The 19,116-nt window shown below is 41.6% G+C and overlaps 1 pseudogene; it reads right to left on the minus strand.

Annotated features, from left to right (window-relative positions):
• Positions 1–8,391: 8,391 nt before the first annotated feature.
• On the minus strand, positions 8,392–18,520 carry LOC124037976 (annotated as a pseudogene).
• Between the last annotated feature and the right edge of the window lie 596 nt (positions 18,521–19,116).

Below are 19,116 nucleotides of genomic sequence, written 5' to 3' on the forward strand. Positions count from 1 at the left end.
GAACAACTGCACAGCAACTTCCTGGACCTATTTCACAACAATAATGCAGAAATTTGAAGAAGTGCTCTATCGACAAAAACAATTGTAACAAAATATATAATTAACTAATGTTTCATAAGTTGATATCAGTATGTGCTCATAATAAAGCCTGTTGAGTTGGTTATCACTAGTTCTGAGGTGGCCACATACACCCGTAGGTTAGGTTAACCTGCCCCACTGCCATTTTGCCCTTTACAGATCAATGTCCATCTAAGTCAGTTCTTTAATGAAAATTATCTGGAGAATCACTTGTTGTTTTATCCAACAAGTTATGTGTACCGTAATTGCTGGACTATCAAGAGCACCTGAATATAAACCGCACCACTGAATTATTACAAAATATGTATTTTGTACATAAATATGCCGCACATGTCTACAAGCCGCAGGTGCCTACCGGTACATTGAAACAAATTAACTTGGTCACTATCTTCCTCCTCCTGTGCACTGAAACCACTGAAGTCATCTCCTTCGGTGTCGGAGATGAATAGCCTCAGAATTGCTTCATCCGATGTTGAATCGTTTTCATTGTCGCTCTAGTCACTTTCATCCGGAGGCAAATACCCCTCTGAGCTCATGCTGCCCCTTTAACACGCAGCAGTCCAGCCTTTCAAACCTCGTTGATGATAGTGGATTTTTTGACAATGCTCCACGCTGTCAGGACCCACTGGCAGACTTGAATATAAGTTGCTCTTCGTATGCATCCCGTTTTAGTGAAGGATTTCTCCCCACTTGTCATCCAAGACTCCCACTGAACAAGGAGCGCCACCTTAAATGCACGATTTACACTGATGTCGAGTGGCTGCAAATACTTTGGGCCATCTGCTTTTCTTCCCTCTGAAAGCCTTTGTTGTCTTTTTGCACTGAGTCAGTTCCTCACGCTGCTGTTTCCAACGTCTTATCATCGACTCATTAAGGCCAGGCTCCCGTGCAGCAGCTCTCTTTCCTTTTCCAACAGCCAGATCGATCGCCTTCAACTTGAAAGCTGCGGGTGATGAGGGTGACAAAATTGCTACCGTAATCAGAATGATGGGAAGTTTGAGCTCGCTCGATTTTACGTCACATTATGTGACGGTGCTCAGTTTTTTGGCGGCATGAATCTTGTGAAAGCGGGAAAAATCCATAAATTAGCCACGTCATTGTATAAACCGTGAGGTTCAAAGCGTGGGAATAAAGTAGCGGCTTATAGTCCAGCAATTACGGAACTACAACCTTCATTTTTCTTTAAATATTACATTAGTTATTTTTCTCTGTTTATCTGATAGACTGCATCCAATTTGTTGAGTAGAGTGTTGGAGGCTATTTTGTAAATGACATCGCCGAAGTTGAGGATCGGTAGGATGGTCAGTTTTACGAGGGTGTGTTTGGCAGCATGAGTGAAGGATGATTTGTTGTTGCGAAATAGGAAGCCGATTCAAGATTTAATTTTGGATTGGAGATGTTTAATGTGAGTCTGGAAGGAGAGTTTACAGTCTAACCAGACACCTAGGTATTTGTAGTTGTCCACATATTCTAAGTCAGAACCGTCCAGAGTAGTGATGCTGTGCGGGCATCGATCGGTTGAAAAGCATGCATTTGGTTTAACTTGCATTTAAGAGCAGTTGGAGGCCACGGAAGGAGAGTTGTATGGCATTGAAGCTCGTCTGGAGGTTAGTTAACACAGTGTCCAAAGAGGGGCCAAAGGTATACTGAATGGTGTCGTCTGTGTAGAGATGGACCAAAGAATCACCAGCAGCAAGTCCGACATCATTGATGTATACAGAGAAGAGAGTCGGCCCTAGATTTGAACCCTGTGGCACCCCCATAGAGACTGCCAGAGGTCTGGACAACAAGCCCTCCGAATTGACACACTGAACTCTATCAGAGAAGTAGTTGGTGAACCAAGCAAGGCAGGCATTTAAGAAACCAAGGCTGTTGAGCTATATCCTTCCTGTTTGGCCCTGTCCGGGGGTGTCCTCAGATGGGGCCACAGTGTCTCCTGACCCCTCCTGTCTAAGCCTCCAGTATTTATGCTGCAGTAGTTTATGTGACGGGGGGCTAGGGTCAGTATGTTATATCTGGAGTACTTCTCCTGTCCTATTCGGTGTCCTGTGTGAATCTAAGTGTGCGTTCTCTAATTCTCTCCTCTCTTTCTTTCTCTCTCTCGGAGGACCTGAGCCCTAGGACCATGCCCCAGGACTACCTGACATGATGACTCCTTGCTGTCCCCAGTCCACCTGGCCGTGCTGCTGCTCCAGTTTCAACTGTTCTGCCTTATTATTATTCGACCATGCTGGTCATTTATGAACATTTGAACATCTTGGCCATGTTCTGTTATAATCTCCACCCGGCACAGCTAGAAGAGGACTGGCCACCCCACATATGCTCTCTTTAATTCTCTCTTTCTTTCTCTCTCTCGGAGGACCTGAACCCTAGGACCATGCCCCAGGACTACCTGACATGATGACTCCTTGCTGTCCCCAGTCCACCTGACCGTGCTGCTGCTCCAGTTTCAACTGTTCTGCCTTATTATTATTCGACCATGCTGGTCATTTATGAACATTTGAACATCTTGGCCATGTTCTGTTATAATCTCCACCCGGCACAGCTAGAAGAGGACTGGCCACCCCACATATGCTCTCTCTAATTCTCTCTCTCTTTGTCTCTCTCGGAGGACCTGAACCCTAGGACCATGCCCCAGGACTACCTGACATGATGACTCCTTGCTGTCCCCAGTCCACCTGACCGTGCTGCTGCTCCAGTTTCAACTGTTCTGCCTTATTATTATTCGACCATGCTGGTCATTTATGAACATTTGAACATCTTGGCCATGTTCTGTTATAATCTCCACCCAGCACAGCCAGAAGAGGACTGGCCACCCCACATAGCCTGGTTCCTCTCTAGGTTTCTTCATAGGTTTTGGCCTTTCTAGGGAGTTTTTCCTAGCCACCGTGCTTCTACACCTGCATTGCTTGCTGTTTGGGGTTTTAGGCTGGGTTTCTGTACAGCACTTTGAGATATCAGCTGATGTACGAAGGGCTATATAAATACATTTGATTTGATTTGAGTCTGCCAATAAGAATGTTGTGAATGACAGAGTCGAAAGCCTTAGCCAGGTTGATGAATATGGCTGCACAGTAATGTCTCTTATCGATGGCGGTTATGATATCGTTTAGGACCTTGAGCGTGGCTGAGGTACACCCATGACCAGCTCTGAAACCAGATTGCATAGCGGAGTGGGGATGCTTTAATAGTGTTATGCCCAGTCCTCAACCCTGATTGGTTTACATTCAAAATACATTTATTTGGAAAAAAAGGAGCAAAGTTGTACATTTGCCAACGATTCTAAAATCTTAGCTATACAAGGAAGCCTTGAAAAGGGGAGATAATTATTAAGATTACTACTATCTCCGCCCCTATGGAGTAGTAGCACAAGAGCTGATTTCCATACTTTTGGAATACTGTCTTTCTTGATAATGTTTAATCAAACATTTTAGGTTATTGAGCCAACAATGATGGGCGCTGCACACTTTAGCAGCGCGGGATCCAAGTGGTTACCCCCTGTGGATGTATTGTTGTCTATTGCTGGCAAAGCATCCAGAACTTTTTTTTGTAAATAGCCTAAAAGAAAAGCTTTGACTATAATTTCTCTGATTATTCAGCAAGTTTCCCCTATCAGCATTCAGCCTAATATCATTGTGAATAGGCTTAGAAGTTCTTTCAAAGAGAGCCCGCTAAAAATAAAATAATATAATAATATAATATATGCCATTTAGCAGACGCTTTTATCCAAAGCGACTTACAGTCATGTGTGCATACATTCTACGTATGGGTGGTCCCGGGGATTGAACCCACTACCCTGGCGTTACAAGCGCCATGCTCTACCAACTGAGCTACAGAAGGACCACAAGGTGATTAAATGCATCACTGATGACATTTTTCTGTATTGAGGCCAGTGTCTAAATTAATTTGTTGTGGCAGACAGGAGGAAGAAGATCTCTTTAGGGATTTAACAGTTTTCCAAAATGATACACAATGATTCCTCAGTTGCTTAAAAGCTTGCCAGTCCGGGCCTAAGCCTCTGTTCCTGGCCTTGGCCCAAGCATCATCTCTATTATCCCTATTATGAATGACTTCTATAATAATAATAATTTTGGAATGTACCAGGCATTCAATCTACCTTTAACCCTTTTTTTACGGTAGCTGTAACACCCGGGGTGTAGTGGAGGAAGAAGTCAGGCAAAGGAAGCAGAGAGTTCAGGGTAGCACTACTTTATTTGCACCACAACGGTGAAACGACGCCAACCCAAACAAATGCCCCAAACACGGGGAACTTAAACAGTCCAGCAAAATACAAAATACACGGACAACTGTGACCTACAGCCGTGTACAACATGTACACTGAAAACAATCCCGCACAACCAGCAGAAGGGCCAGCTGGGAAATAAAGCCCAACCAATTATCCTAAACTAAACACAGGTGAAACTAATAAACAGAAAAAGGGGGAAAAGGGATCAGTGGCAGCTAGTAGGCCGGTGACGACAACCGCCGAGCGCCACCCACAATGGATTTCAGTAAAGAGTAAATGTTTTAATAAGAATGGCCACTCCACTACCTCTACCTGTCTGTCAGCTCTGAACACATTATAACCCTCAAAATGTATATCAGAGTCCAGAATGTCCGCAGCGATACAAGTTTCAGTCAATACCAGCATGCCCATATGTCTGCATAGCCCATATCTTGATGTAATCTAGTTTAGGAAGTAAGCTCCTGCTGTCCATATGCATCAACCCAAGTCCTTTACAATCTTTACATGTTTAAAGTCACATGGAGTCTACAACTCAAACAAGCTATGCTCAATTGGCAGTTGCAGATCCGGTCTCATGGTTGATGTTCATACAGTTGGAATGGCTATAAGCTTGGTACACCTGTATTTGGGGAGATTCTTCCATTCTTCTCTGCAGATCCCCTCAAGCCCTGTCAGGTTGGCTGCACAGCTATTTTCAAGTTTCTCCAGAGATGTTTTATTGGGTTCAAGTCTGGGCTCTGGCTGGACCACTCAAGGACATTAAGAGACTTTTCCCGAAGCCACTCCTGCGTTGTCTTGGCTGTGTGCTTAGGGTTGATGTCCTGTTGGAAGGTGAACCTTCAACCCCAGTTTGAGGTCCTGAGAGCACTGGAGCAGATTTTCATCAAGGATCTCTCTGTACTTTGCTCTGTTCATCTTTCCCTCAACCCTGACGAGTCTCCCATTCCCTACTGCTTAAAAACATCCACACAGCATGATGCTTCCACCACCATGCTTCCCTGTAGGGATGGTGCCAGGTTTCCTCCAGATGTGACACTGGCCATTCAGGCCAAAGAGTTCAATGTTGGTTTCATCAGACACAATAATCTTTTTCTCATGGTCTGAAAGTCCTTTAGGTGCCTTTTGGCAAAATCCAAGTGCCTTTTAATGAGGAGAACTTCCGTCTGGCCACTCTACCATGAAGGCCTGATTGGTGGAGTGCTGCAGAGATGGCTGTCCTTCTGGAAGGTTCTCCTATCTCAACAGAGGAACTCTGGAGCTCTGTCAGAGTGACCATCGGGTTCTTGGTCACATCCCTGAGTAAGGCCCCCCTCCTCCAATTGCTCGAATCTTGGTGGTTCCAAACTTCTTCAATTTAAGAATGATGGAGGCCACTGTGTTCTTGGGTACCTTCAATGCTGAAGAAATGTTTTGGTACCCTCCCCCAGATCTGTGCTTTGACATAATCCTGTCTCGGAGCTCTACTGACAATTCCTTCAACCTCATTGCTTGTTTTTTTTTCTGACATACACTATCAACTGTGGGACCTTATATAGACAGGTATGTGCCTTTCCAAATCATGTCCAATCAATTGAATTTACCACAGGTGGACTCTAATCATGTTGTAGAAACATCTTAAGTATGATCAATGGAAACAGGACGCACCTGAGCTCAATTTTGAGTCTCATAACAAACCATCTGAATCCAAGGCTTTTGATTGGGGAAGCAGCGAACCTTCACTGAGGTGACAATGTCGTCGATGCATTTCCTATTGAAGCCGGTAACGGAGGTGGTTAGCTCATCAATGCTATTGGCTTAGTCAAGGAATATATTCTAGTCAGCGCTAGCAAAGCTGTCCTGTAGCATAGCCTCCGGTTCAGAGGACCATTTCTCAATGCAACACATCATGGGTACTTCCCCTTTGAGCTTCTGCTTGTAGACAGGGAGCAGAAGTATAGAGTCATGATATGCCAAAAGGGTGATGAGGAAAGGCCTTGTATGCTTGCTTGTGGCTGGAGTAGCATTGGTCTTTATCCCCCCTTGTGGCATAGGAGTTGTGTTGATGGAAGTTGGGAATATGTGTCTTAAAATGACTAGGAATTTAATGACAAGGAACTTAATGACGAGGAACTTAATGACTAGGAACTTAATGACAAGGAACTTAATGACTAGGAACTTAATGACTAGGAACTTAATGACTAGGAATTTAATGACAAGGAATTTAATGACAAGGAATTTAATGACTAGGAACTAACAAGGAAAGCAGCCTCTCATGTTTTCCTGCCTGTTTCTCTTATCCTTAGATTGACCATATACAGCAATCACGATAACAGCTGAAAACTCTCTCGGGGGTAGAGAGTTTGGCATTTGTCCATCAAGTATTCCAAGACGGGTCAGCAATGGGTAGAAACTAGAGTCAGGACACCATTTACTATTGATGAAGAGGCATACACCTCCTCCTATCAATTTTCCTGAATCCAATGTCCTGTCCGCTCGGTGAATGGAGAATCCATCGAGTTGGATTGCCATGGGGGCAAGGCCAAGTGTTTTTGGGACGGACAAGGCCCCTGACTGTGTTTTGATAGAATCATTAATATTTTGACTGCTGTGGTTTTTAAGGTAATGTTTTTGTTCGTAGATGTCATTTGTATAGATTTCATGTCAAAAGTATTTTTATTGTATTACCTTTTGTTAAAGTCATGTAGTTTTATACATTTGAATGTCAGACAACGTAATGTATTTGTTTTCATAGTCAACATAGTTTTTTCTTAACCTGTTATGGTTGCAATCTCGATACCGGGATCGATATGACAACTACCAGTGAAAATAGAGGGCGCCAAAAGTCAAAACACAGAAATCTCATAATTACAATTCCTAAAACATACATGTGTCTATTTTCGTTGATAATCCGATTCCGATCCGATAATCCGATTTCAAATAGGCTTTTCAGCGAAAGCACTACAAACGATTATGTTAGGTTTCCACCAAACCACAATAAGCAGACATTTTCCAGCAAAATATAGCCTTCACAAAAACCAGAAATAAAGATAAAATGAATCACTAACCTTGAATTATCTTCATCAGATGACACTCATAGGACTTCATGTTACACAATACATTTTGTTTGATAAAGTTCATATATATATATTTATAAAATCTGAGTTTACATTGGCGCGTTAGATTCACTAGTTCCAAAAACATCAAGTGATTTTGCATAGCCACATCACTCAACAGAAATACTTATCATAAATGTAGATGATAATATAGGTATACACATGGAATTATAGATGTACCTCTCCTTAATTCAACCGCTGTGTCAGATTTTTTTTAAACGGAAAAAGAAATGCATGCGATAATCTGAGCTCAGATTTCTGACTTCCTGTTTTGACTTCAACTCAGGATTTTGCCTGCCAATATGAGTTCTGTTATACTCACAGACATCATTCAAACAGTTTTAGAAACTTCAGTGTTTTCTATCCAATACTAATAATACTATGCAAATATTAGAAACTATGACAGAGTAGCAGGCCGTTTTGTATGGGCACCGTTATATCCAAGATACTCAATACTGCCCCTGCAGACATAAAAAATTAAATATTGAATATCATTTTAGAATGTCCATTCAGTGAAATGTTGCTGATACACCAACACCAAATGTGAAAAGAGATATAGTTCTTTACATTGATTTATGAAATTGACAAACTGTCTTTCCTTTCAATTGATTGTGATGACAACAAAACAATATTGGTCGATGCAGTGCAATGGAATTGGTATACTGAACAGTCATAGCAAGTTGCGCGTGTTTCCAATACAACTCCTCTGTCAAGCTGAAGGTGTTTTTGGCACTGACATTTTTTTTAAAATAGTTTTTTAAATTTCATCATTCACCATGAAAAGTGATTGCCATTAAATTTCTCTTATTAGAGGGCTCTTTTTGCAAATGAAAAATGTGGAAAAATGTATCAGAGACCATCTTTGAATGCACAGTTGGATTTATTACAATTTGAGTGGTCAATAATTTTGTAGGTTTCATCTCAGTGATGTGAAATTACATATTTTCTGTTATAAAAGTTACAGTATCTGCTCCACCAGAGCACTAAATGCATTGCTCAGAGCAGCGACAGGCCACATGGGCTTCTGCCTTCTCCATCAGGTCCACACTCTTCTCATAGATGCTGCTCAGACCTTCAGAGCGGTTCAGGTTGGAATCTGTTGTAGGAAAGAAAGTAAGAAATTAGGAACTGCATATCAGTATTTATTGGATACATCAGAACAGTATGGTGTCTTCAGTAAAACAGTTGTCCATTATAGACTCACCGACGGGCAGGCAGTGGAAACCGATGGTGGTGGGGGTGGTCCTCACTGGGAGGCATCCAGGCAGACAGCGCAGCACAGGCTCAACAGAGTAGCATTTGGACTCCCTGTCATCAACAATCACCTGCTTGTCCAGCTTCACAGACTCGAGCTTCATGAGACATTCTGACATAGAGAGGTACAGCAATAATATGTTAACTAAATTAACTGACATTTGTAATGCAGCATAAGCGGTAGGCTAAGACTTACCAGACGCATCACGGCAGCTATCAGAAGCAAGCACCCAGGAATGGGCAAAGCTGACTGAGCTCTTGGTCAGGCGGCCACTGGGTGTACGGTACTCCTGTCTGTGTTCGCCATCAGCCTTTCCACAGAGTCCACAGGTCTGTCCCTTCATCCAGTCCACAACTTTAATCTGAGTGCCAAAATCACACAACAACTTAGAACAACTGTAGCTTATATTTTGGTAGCCCTTTAAACAAGTAATAAGCTATTCATATATTTAATGATACAGTATTATTGATATTATGACATAAGATTCCAATCACCTTCCATGAGTTGCTATCAAAGTAGACTTCTTGGAGACCATGGCTTTTGGCATAGAGAGACACGCCTTCACCCTTCCGACCGATCTTGATAGAACCTTATAAAGAAAATAAACAATGTTGTAGTTTATGGATGAGGCCATTTTCTATTATCTTCGTACTGCAGTACATTAGATTATTCTAGTTATTGTGATGTTGATAAATAAGATGGAAGGAGCATGAGAAACCTGAGGGGTCCTCGTATGGGAGGTTGTCGTTGGAAATTTCCATTTCATTGACCTTCACCATCACACCATGGTCCTCAGTGTACAGGTCAACATCACTGGAAGTGTCAAAGATAATATTTCATACATTGTTATTGATGGAAATATATTTGTGTCAAAAGCAATTGTTTTCTAAAACAATACTCACATGTCAGAGATTTTCACATTGATGTGGTTTTGTTCAGATGCGTGATCCTTCTTCAGCAGAACCATGAATTTGAGCTCTGTGGTGCAATCCTGAGCCAAAACTTGGTAGCAGGAGAGAGGCACCTTGATCTTGTACTTCCTGTTGTTGAATGTTGTCAATGTGTCTCCGACCATGCTACATTTAACTGGAAAACAATAGTGTTAATTTATACCTTCCTTGCCTTTTTTAACATTGTACTGTGACATTGTTTTGTTTTTTTGTTTTTTTTATTGTTTCTGCTTACCTGCGTTGACTTCAGAAAACAAGTAGTGGATTTGGTTAACAATGTTGTCATCAAAGGGAGAAAGATCAGTCATAGACTCAATGGGCAGAGAACAGGGGAGGTTCACACCCCGTTTATACAGTGTCATCTGTGATTTAGATACACAAATCAGAAACAGTCAACCAAGAAGAGAAGTCTGGAGAAATAAAACAGCAGAAAATGCTATTGTGGGAAAAACAATGTTCCTCGCCTTGGGTGTTTTCAGGATGACATCCAGGGTCCTTTCAGATGTTGCAACCACAGTGCATTGAATCTGTTTCTCACTATTTCTGTCTTTTTGCATTGGAACCAAGTCAGCCAGGTAATATGGGATGTACCCAGGGATGAATTCAGACACGCTAGAAGAGAAAAGGTTACACAAATCAGAAGTTGTTCTTGATTTGTTCTGTAACATTATTCAGCTATCACTAGTAAATAACAAATGAGTAACCGTACATCCTAACATAGCGCCAAACAGCCTTGGGAACCTTGGGGAGTTTGCCCCAAGACAACCTCAGACGAACTGCAGGGCTTGGACCAACAAGACCAGTCTCAGCAGTGATAAAGGTGTCATAATCCTTGCACTCTGCACCCCAAGCAATCTTGGCCTAATTAGGAGAACAAAATAAAGTGTAATTTTTTTTAGTGTACCTTACTTGTTATTGCTACCCACAGGACAACCTAAACATAAAAAACGATCAAAAAACGTATATTGTAGCACCATTTACAAGATATTTGATCTTACAGTGACTTTGTGTTTGCTGAGCAGAACACCATCAGCACACAGTTTCCAGTTGTCGTTCTCATCAAGGGCAGCCATAATGATCTGCAGTCTGGAAGTAGCTTTGTTCAAGTAAGCAGTAACCTGGTATCCCTCTATCTTATGGTCAGCTCTCACTAAACGGAAGAGGATGATCACCATAGGGGCAAGTTTATTGCCAAGGAATTTGTCCTGAGAAGAGAAACACATTTTAAATCTTAATTCATCTCTGCGCTCTCTCCCAATGGCACACAATGAAAGAGATGATAATCTTGACTCAAGTTATGATGGTGAAGTGTCACCTGCTTGTCGATGGCAAAGGGACTGCTCTGGCTTCTGGAGATGATATTGGAGGTGGCTTGAGAGTCCTGCAAACAAACAGCAAAACCCAGGGTATTTACGGAAAAACTTTTATACAAACATTCATTTTTGTCAACCATACCGTAGATGAAAATTCCTCAATATTGTACCTTGTGATTCTTTTTGAATTTGCGGTCGTCGGGGTCGTAAGGCTGGTCGGGGCCGTCAGGCTATTTGAGTAAAAATACCAATACATTCAATAAATTCTCTTCACATTTTTAACATCTATGTATGTTTTCAACAGGTCTGTGCCTTGTTTGTCAACTCCATAAATATCTGACTCAAGGAGTTTTGTGAGAAACAGTAGCCTTACCTCGGAGATGCGGGAGCTGGAGGAGCTGGAAGAGCTGCTGCTCTCTGATTTTTTGGAACTAGGGCGGGGCCTACTAGAGCTGCTGGAACTAGAGCTGCTGGAACTAGAGGAATCTCTGGTGCCGTTCTTCAGATCAGGCACCAGAATTTTCTTGAGCTTCAACAGTACAGTTTTTCCCTCGGGAGCTTCCTCCTCTTCGTTCATGGTGATGACTTTGATAATCTTTTCTGCAGCCTTGGGTCCAACTTGCACTTCAAACTCCAGCCTCTCGATGGCGGGTTCAGATGCTGCTAAAAATGGAATGCAATTATGAATAGCTAAACAAATTGCTGCATGTATATGCTGAACTTGGCTTATTACCAAATTAATGCTTACATGGTTTCACAGAAATAAGGACTGAATGCTTTCCAATTATGTAGTAGAAAAGAGTGTTTCTGATGAAGGCAGCACTGTCTGAGGCAAATTCAAAGCATGCTTTGACTCCAAGCCTTTCGACACAGATTGTCTCCTCAAGATGGACTACAATTGCCTTAATGATGGGCTTGAAGTTGGATGGCAAATCAGAAGAGAGGATCTCGGAAGATCTTGACTGAAAAAATTATATACATTCACAAAATGTATCAAATGTCTGGGGTCTGTGGTTAATAATTTCTGATTGGCAATGCTTATGTGGATTTAGTTTTGAACAAGTATTTCATACAAACTCACCAAACTTCCAGCAAAAGAGGCAGCAGAGGCTGCAATCATAGATGTGAACTTATCCCTGGACTGCTGTGCGCTTCTTGCTACTCCTTGGGCAGGAATCAAGGGAGTTATTCTCTCGACTGGGACATCCTCCACATTTCTTGCCACAGCAAAGGTCTCAATGCTGTTTGAAAGAACAAAGATCTCAAGAAATCTGTAGTGTGGCAGCAGTGTTAAAAAAATATGAACTTAATGTAAACAGCTATTACATCCTCTTTTCTGACCAAGAAAAAGATTGCCCTTACTGTGCGACAGCAATATGCTCAGGAGGGGAAACAGGGAAAGCTTCAAACTTGAAGTTGCCATTAGCGATGTCAAGCTGTGCTGCAAATTTTGCAGGGACAATTGTGCGGACCTTAGCTCTTGTCATAATAGCAGCCTGGATGAATGCAGTGTTCACTCCCATCACAGCAAATGTATGCATGACAATGCTACAGGAAGAGGAGACATTTGTTAAATTTACCAAGATTTGTGGTATTAATGATGTCATCAGAAAATATTGGTCTTATACCTACCTTGGTCTAACTTCGGCGTGTAGCTCAATGTTTGTTTCCAATAGCTGGGCAGCATGGAAGGTTTCAGGCAGAGGAGGTGTCAGAGTGGCACGGACTATGAACATAAAGATAAAAGCACATTCATATGGGAGATCAGAGATCTAGCGAAGAACTACTAATTACTAAGCAAGAACTATTATGATATAGTTACCTTTGACGTATGCTTTAGCGACAGCAGCAGTGTAGTAACTGAGCTCCATGGGCAAACCAACAGCGGTGGGGAAGATGCGACGCACCTCTGCAGCCAGCAGGGGCTTAACATACTGGAAAGTTGCTCCAGCCAACACTGCCTTCAAGGTATTTTTTACCAAAGCGCGTGCAGAAGGACTGTTGGCAAGCTGTGGGATATTATTAGGTTTAGCTGTTTTGTCCCTCAACTGTGAATGTTTTATGAATACTTTTGGAGACTATTAAGTTATATCATCTGTTGTACCTGAAGTGCCTGATCGATCATGGACTTGTCGATGTTGGCAAAGGCAATTTCCTGTCCAAAGAACTTCACATATATAGAGGCTAGGGGCTTTCTTGTGGCTAGGGACCTCCAGTCAGACAGCTGTGGATAGATGAGTAAAGCAAACCTGATTGATCAATTTAATTTTAAAAAGCAACAGGTATTGAAGCAATATGAGATAAATGTGTAATGTAGTGATTCTTGATACTTACAGCCTTAATGACACGCCTCATCTTGGTGATCCTGTCAGCATTTTCAGGAGCTGGGGGTATTTTCAGAAGAGCCTCCTGGATTCCCTCAGTTCTCACTCCAACCTAAGGGGCAAACATTAAGCTTGGACAGTTAAAAAGTGTTTTAAATGTTCTCAATCATTATCATTTCAAGGAACTTTGAAAAAAACGCCTTTACCTCAAGAACATCAGCAGCTGCTCCAGCAAAGTAGGTGCGAGCTTTGGCCACGACAGTTCTGGGGAAAAGGGTGGCAGCATCGTTGATGTAGAAAGCACTGGCAGCAGCACCAATCCTCTGGGGATCTTTAAAATGGGGAAAAATACCTGTAATTGATTGACTTTGTTGATGTTTAGTGAATGATGCTAATGGGCCAGTCGTTGCAAGCCAAGGAAGATAAGAGGAGGACCTTACTGGAATAGGCATCCAGGTGGATGGCTTGACTGAAGTGGCAGCTCAATCTTCTAAATTTGGAGCTGAGCATCTTGACAGCAACATTGCAGGCAGCAGCACTAAAATGAAGTAATAGCAACTATGTTATTAAATCTGATTCCATAGATATTGAGAGAGATGTAATGACATGTAAAGGTGAAAGAGTGCTCTTACACTGAGGCAAAGTCAGGGGCGGTGCTCCTGGTTAGGGACATCATGTGAGAGTAGGTGAAGCTAGCCACCTGCAGATTTTTCTCTGTTTTCAGAATGCTAGCTAAAGTAATCACCAGGCCCATTGGGGGCTTTGTCTCAAACAAAACAATGGAGGCAAGCATGCGGAGCTCTGGGTGGAGAGCCTTGTCCATGAACAACTGCACAGCAATTTCCTGGACCTATTTCACAACAATAATGCAGAGATTTGAATGGACTTCGCCAATGAGAATGATGATGTTGTCATTTGCAATTTAATGGAGGGACTGTACTCACCATTCTAGGCTCCCTCTTAGCAATGTTCCTCAGGGCCAAGACTGCATCAGCCTGGACTCTCAGGGGCAGAGCAGCAGCTGCAGTTCCAAACACGGGCAGGAGCTTTGTGATTGGTTTAATGCTAGCAGGATGGCCAGCATTACCCAGAGCTTTAAGAACCATGGATAGTTCCTCAAATTTGCTATTAGCAACAGCCTGAACAGCAAGTTCGTGGATGGGCTGTGGGAAGACATGTACAGTAGGTATGTTTGAATAACCTCAATCAGTAGATCATCATATTCATGAGATGACATCTACCTCTTTGAAGAGTATCCCAATAGCACTGACTTTGCTGATAAATATTTTTTTGAGGGGAAATACACTTGATACGATTGTGATATGTTGCTATCTCACCTAGCTATCGTAAGAGCATCTGTTAAGTGACTCAAATGTAAATGATTATAGAAAAATACATCCAGTTTACCTTCACAAGTTCAGCGGGGCAGTTGGGATATTCAACACAGTATTTGGAAACCATGGTACCATAACCAAGCATGGCGATCTCACGTAGAACTGGGTGTGTCTGAATCTTGTGGTTGAAAGCCAGGCTCTGGTGGTGAAAAAGGTATTGTTTTGAGTCATCTTTATATAAGTTCTTACAAAATATTGAAGAGATAATACAGTGTAGGAGTAAAGTGGGTCCAGGATTCGCAACCAGACGGTTGAGAGCACATATATGACCAGCTTCAAAAAGCTAGGCGAGTGTCGCACATCACTACTTCACAGGAGATGCATTTGCAGTTTATTATTTCAGAAATGCCTCCTGGAACATGTGAACTGTCATGTGCCTTCATAACAAACTTGTACGCCATCTGTAAATATGAATACAATTGTTAAATTAGGAGCCTCGTTAGTTTAGCCATGGAAAAATACCTTCCCGCTAGCCATGATTGGCTGAGATAATGAATGGGCTAATGAATGGGCTGGACATGCTGAGAGATGAGTTTGTGTTGGTCTGCTATGTAGCACGTTCTGTCTAATACATGATCTGCTCGGTATATGTCAATAATCCTTGCTACAGTGGCTTTTTTGAAAGATATAATGCTAGCTATGGAAATCTGAAAATGTGTTGCTACTGCGCTCAACAACATTGTTGCCCAGAATTGATTAGGTGCTATCGACAAAGCTTAGTGGGAAAAAGTTGTGATGGACTACTTTCTGCACATAGTCAGTGTGAACCGAAGTGACCTGACACAACAACGGGCCCAACAAGCTGTAGCTTGATACAAACCAAACAGAAAAGACACACTGCCATTAAGTGTTCATCCATGTATACTGGTAAGAGATATTACAAGTTTCAAATTTTGTCAGAAAGTCATTTTCATTGCAAGTTCAAGCATACTGTTAGCTAGCTAGCAAATGTTAGCTTGCTGGCTTGCTAGCTAACGGCACATGTATGATCTCTGTAGTAATATTATTTGTATCTCAGAAAGCCACTTGTAATTGCTGATTACGGCCATCGATTGTATTTCATGAACATGTGTACATGTCCAGACAATAGTAACCATCCACTTAGCAACATGTGGCTGGGGGTGGTTATATAATTTATTTCACATGACCCATCAGTTTTGGACAAGTGTCTGGGTAAGCATAATGTATAATTATAAAATAATTATAAAATATTTTTATCCGGACACTTTCAAAGTCAGATTAGGTTATAAGCCAAGGACTAAATAAAGTGTATTTTTAACTGGAGTTTTTCCTTATTTTAGGCTACTACTTTCACCACTTTTAGTCTTGAAATGTTTGGTTGTTTACTACACTACCTTACTCACTCTGTTTAGCTCATGGTCTCACATGTGAATCCTTAAAGAGATGGGTGGGGCTAGGGCTTTAGAGGGTGTGAACGATGCCGAATAGGTTTAAACACAGAAGCTCTCCAGTAGGTGTAGGAAAAAATTAAAGGGACATTTTCTCAAAAGTGAGGTAACAAGTTGACCAACGTTCAAAGCAGAATTACTTTCGCATTGTTCCTCAACCGTGGTGTATGATATTCCGTTTTGTAGATCTGAGTCTCTACTTAATATTTAAAAAACACCAAATGTTGCTACATAAAACTGAATCGAGGCTCTGGGTCACATATGTGTTGAAGGTAGTGGTGTTAACCACTAGACCACCTCATGCTACAATATTTAGTCATCTTAATGACTAAATCTTAATGCTTAAACATCATTTAAAGGTTTACTTACTTCAACAAGCTTGACAGTCTCCAGATCAGCAGCCACCATATGCACAGCGGCAACCAGAGCCTGAGCAGCCTCAAAAATAGTGATGTCACCAGCCAAAAACTTCTCCTTGATGAATCTCACAGCCACTGATCTTCCGATGGAGGGGACAGCTTCCAGGATCCAGTGTCTGAAAAAAAAATGTTTTTCTGTCATTGTGTCTTTGTTTGAGCAATTGAGCAATATTTTTTTTACCTGTAAGCTGGTTTGGCCTTGAACTCAGCCCAGATGGCATTAATAGTCTCAGAGCTTGCCACGCGCAGGAGCTGAATAAACTGTAGAAACTTAAGAGGAGCATCTTCATGGACCTGTGCCGTGTTGTATGTGACCAGATGATTCAGGATCTTCACAGCCTAAACAATTATAATGAAGTGTTTGTATTAAACCTTTGTTATCTGTGGCTTTACATATTGTCAGGCTTTATGTATCAAATAATAGATAGAGTCATTGAGTCACTGTACCTGAGCATGTGCGTTGCTGATCTTAAGGAGCTGAATGGGCATCTGGAGAATCTCAGTGGCAAACTCATACCGGATGGATCCACGGTGAACATAGTTATTATCGGGGACAATAATTGGATCCTTCTTGATCTCAACGAAAGTCAACATTTGTCTGTGAAAGGTAGTTCATGGGAAACTTTTAAACCTATAAGCTTAATAAAATGAAAATGTTTTCCTTTTGTACCACAAATCAGTCAACATACTTTGCTTCCATTTGGGCAGCTCCTGACATCTCATTGAATGGTGTGAACTGATGGAGCTCAGTAACAGTGGCCTCCAAGATCAGAGCACCATTGTCAGCGGGCTTCATGTGGTATTTGTAAGTGGCAGCTCCCATCAGGGCCTCCCCTCTCTGTTTAGACAAAACACAGAGTTGTATTGTCATGTGAAGTGTTTCTGGTTATGTTTTTCCAACCCCCAAAATAGATACTTATGCTCATACCTGCCGGCACTCTACACACTTCTCTGTGTAAGCCAGACCAAAGTCCTTCATGATTCTCTGCTGGCAGTTATTGAGATCCTTGCTCTTGGTCAAATGGATGTGCTCTGACTTGGCATCTTCCCTGATCACATAGTGGGTCTTGCACACTCCCTGAGCTCCAGCCTAACACAAAAGAGAGCATGAGTGAGGAACTCAAACATTGCTTTTACTGAAACATGTTTTGCATCTATATATGAACATATACAAGTATTACCTCCTGCAACTCATAGACGTTTTGTGTCTTCTTGATGTTGAGCTGAAGAATGTTCAGGATACCTCTATGGACATTCAGCACTGTTTCATAGACAGCAGTGGGGGCAAATACCTTACCCACAACACCCTTGGCATACTCAAACTTGATGGGAATCGAGAACTGAGCAGCCAGGGCTGAAGTGAGTTTTGCAGCTGGGACGAAAGGATCGTTGGGCCACACACCACTGTACTCAAAGATCTCAGGGTTCACAAGCTACAAGAAGATATCAATTGATGTATTAGTCAATGTAATGGACATCACATTAAGATATTGTTTGTGTGGGAACTTCATGTATAATAAATACCTTCAGCAAGTAGGTATTCTCTGCAACTGCACTGATAAGAACTTTGCTGATTACTTTTACTCCAGCTCTAGCCAGACCCTCCTCAGGCAGACCACCCAGGAGCAGTGCCTCATACTTGTACACATAGGTCTTTCTGGCAGCAAAATCAGGGGCTGTAATAACAATCAAAACATATTTGATGATCTTGTGATCTGAGAACTGGTTTTACTTAATTTATTCAACTAGAAAAAAATGTAGAAGTGAAACTACCTAATAAACATAAGTAAAAATACATATAATATGTACTTACCAAAGTTAACAGATTGACTCGCTACAAGATAAAAACAAAAATTATTGTCACAATATGTTAGTGACTGTTTTTCAAAAAATGTCATAGAAGCAGAATTGTACATTTCAATATTTACATAACTTAGTTATATTTACATGAAGTTAGTTATAATATCTGCACTAGAATAAGACAGAAAAACTGTACTTACCCACAAGGGCTAGAGTCAGTGCAAGTACTACTGCTCTCATGGCCAGTGTGATGTGAGGAACAACAGTCCCAGTCCACCTTTTAAAGAAGTGCTCTATCGACAAAAACAATCGTAACAAAATATATAATTAACTAATGTTTCATAAGTTGAGTTCAGTATGTGCTCATAATAAAGCCTGTTGAGTTGGTTATCACTAGTTCTGAGGTGGCCACATACACCCGTAGGTTAGGTTAACCTGCCCCACTGCCATTTAGCCCTTTACAGATCAATGTCCATCTAAGTCAGTTCTTTAATGGAAATTATCTGGAGAATCACGTGTTGTTTTATCCAACAAGTTATGTGTACCTTCATTTTTCTTTAAATATTACATTAGTTATTTTTCTCTATTTATCTGATAGACTGCATCCAATTTGTTGAGTAGAGTGTTGGAGGCTCTTTGTAAATGACATCGCCGAAGTTGAGGATCGGTAGGATGGTCAGTTTTACGAGGATGTGTTTGGCAGCATGAGTGAAGGATGCTTTGTTGCGAAATAGGAAGCCGATTCTAGATTTAATTTTGGATTGGAGATGTTTAATGTGAGTCTGGAAGGAGAGTTTACAGTCTAACCAGACACCTAGGTATTTGTAGTTGTCCAC

The sequence above is a fragment of the Oncorhynchus gorbuscha genome, linkage group LG06, assembly GCF_021184085.1.
Source record: "Oncorhynchus gorbuscha isolate QuinsamMale2020 ecotype Even-year linkage group LG06, OgorEven_v1.0, whole genome shotgun sequence".
Lineage (NCBI taxonomy): Eukaryota > Metazoa > Chordata > Actinopteri > Salmoniformes > Salmonidae > Oncorhynchus > Oncorhynchus gorbuscha.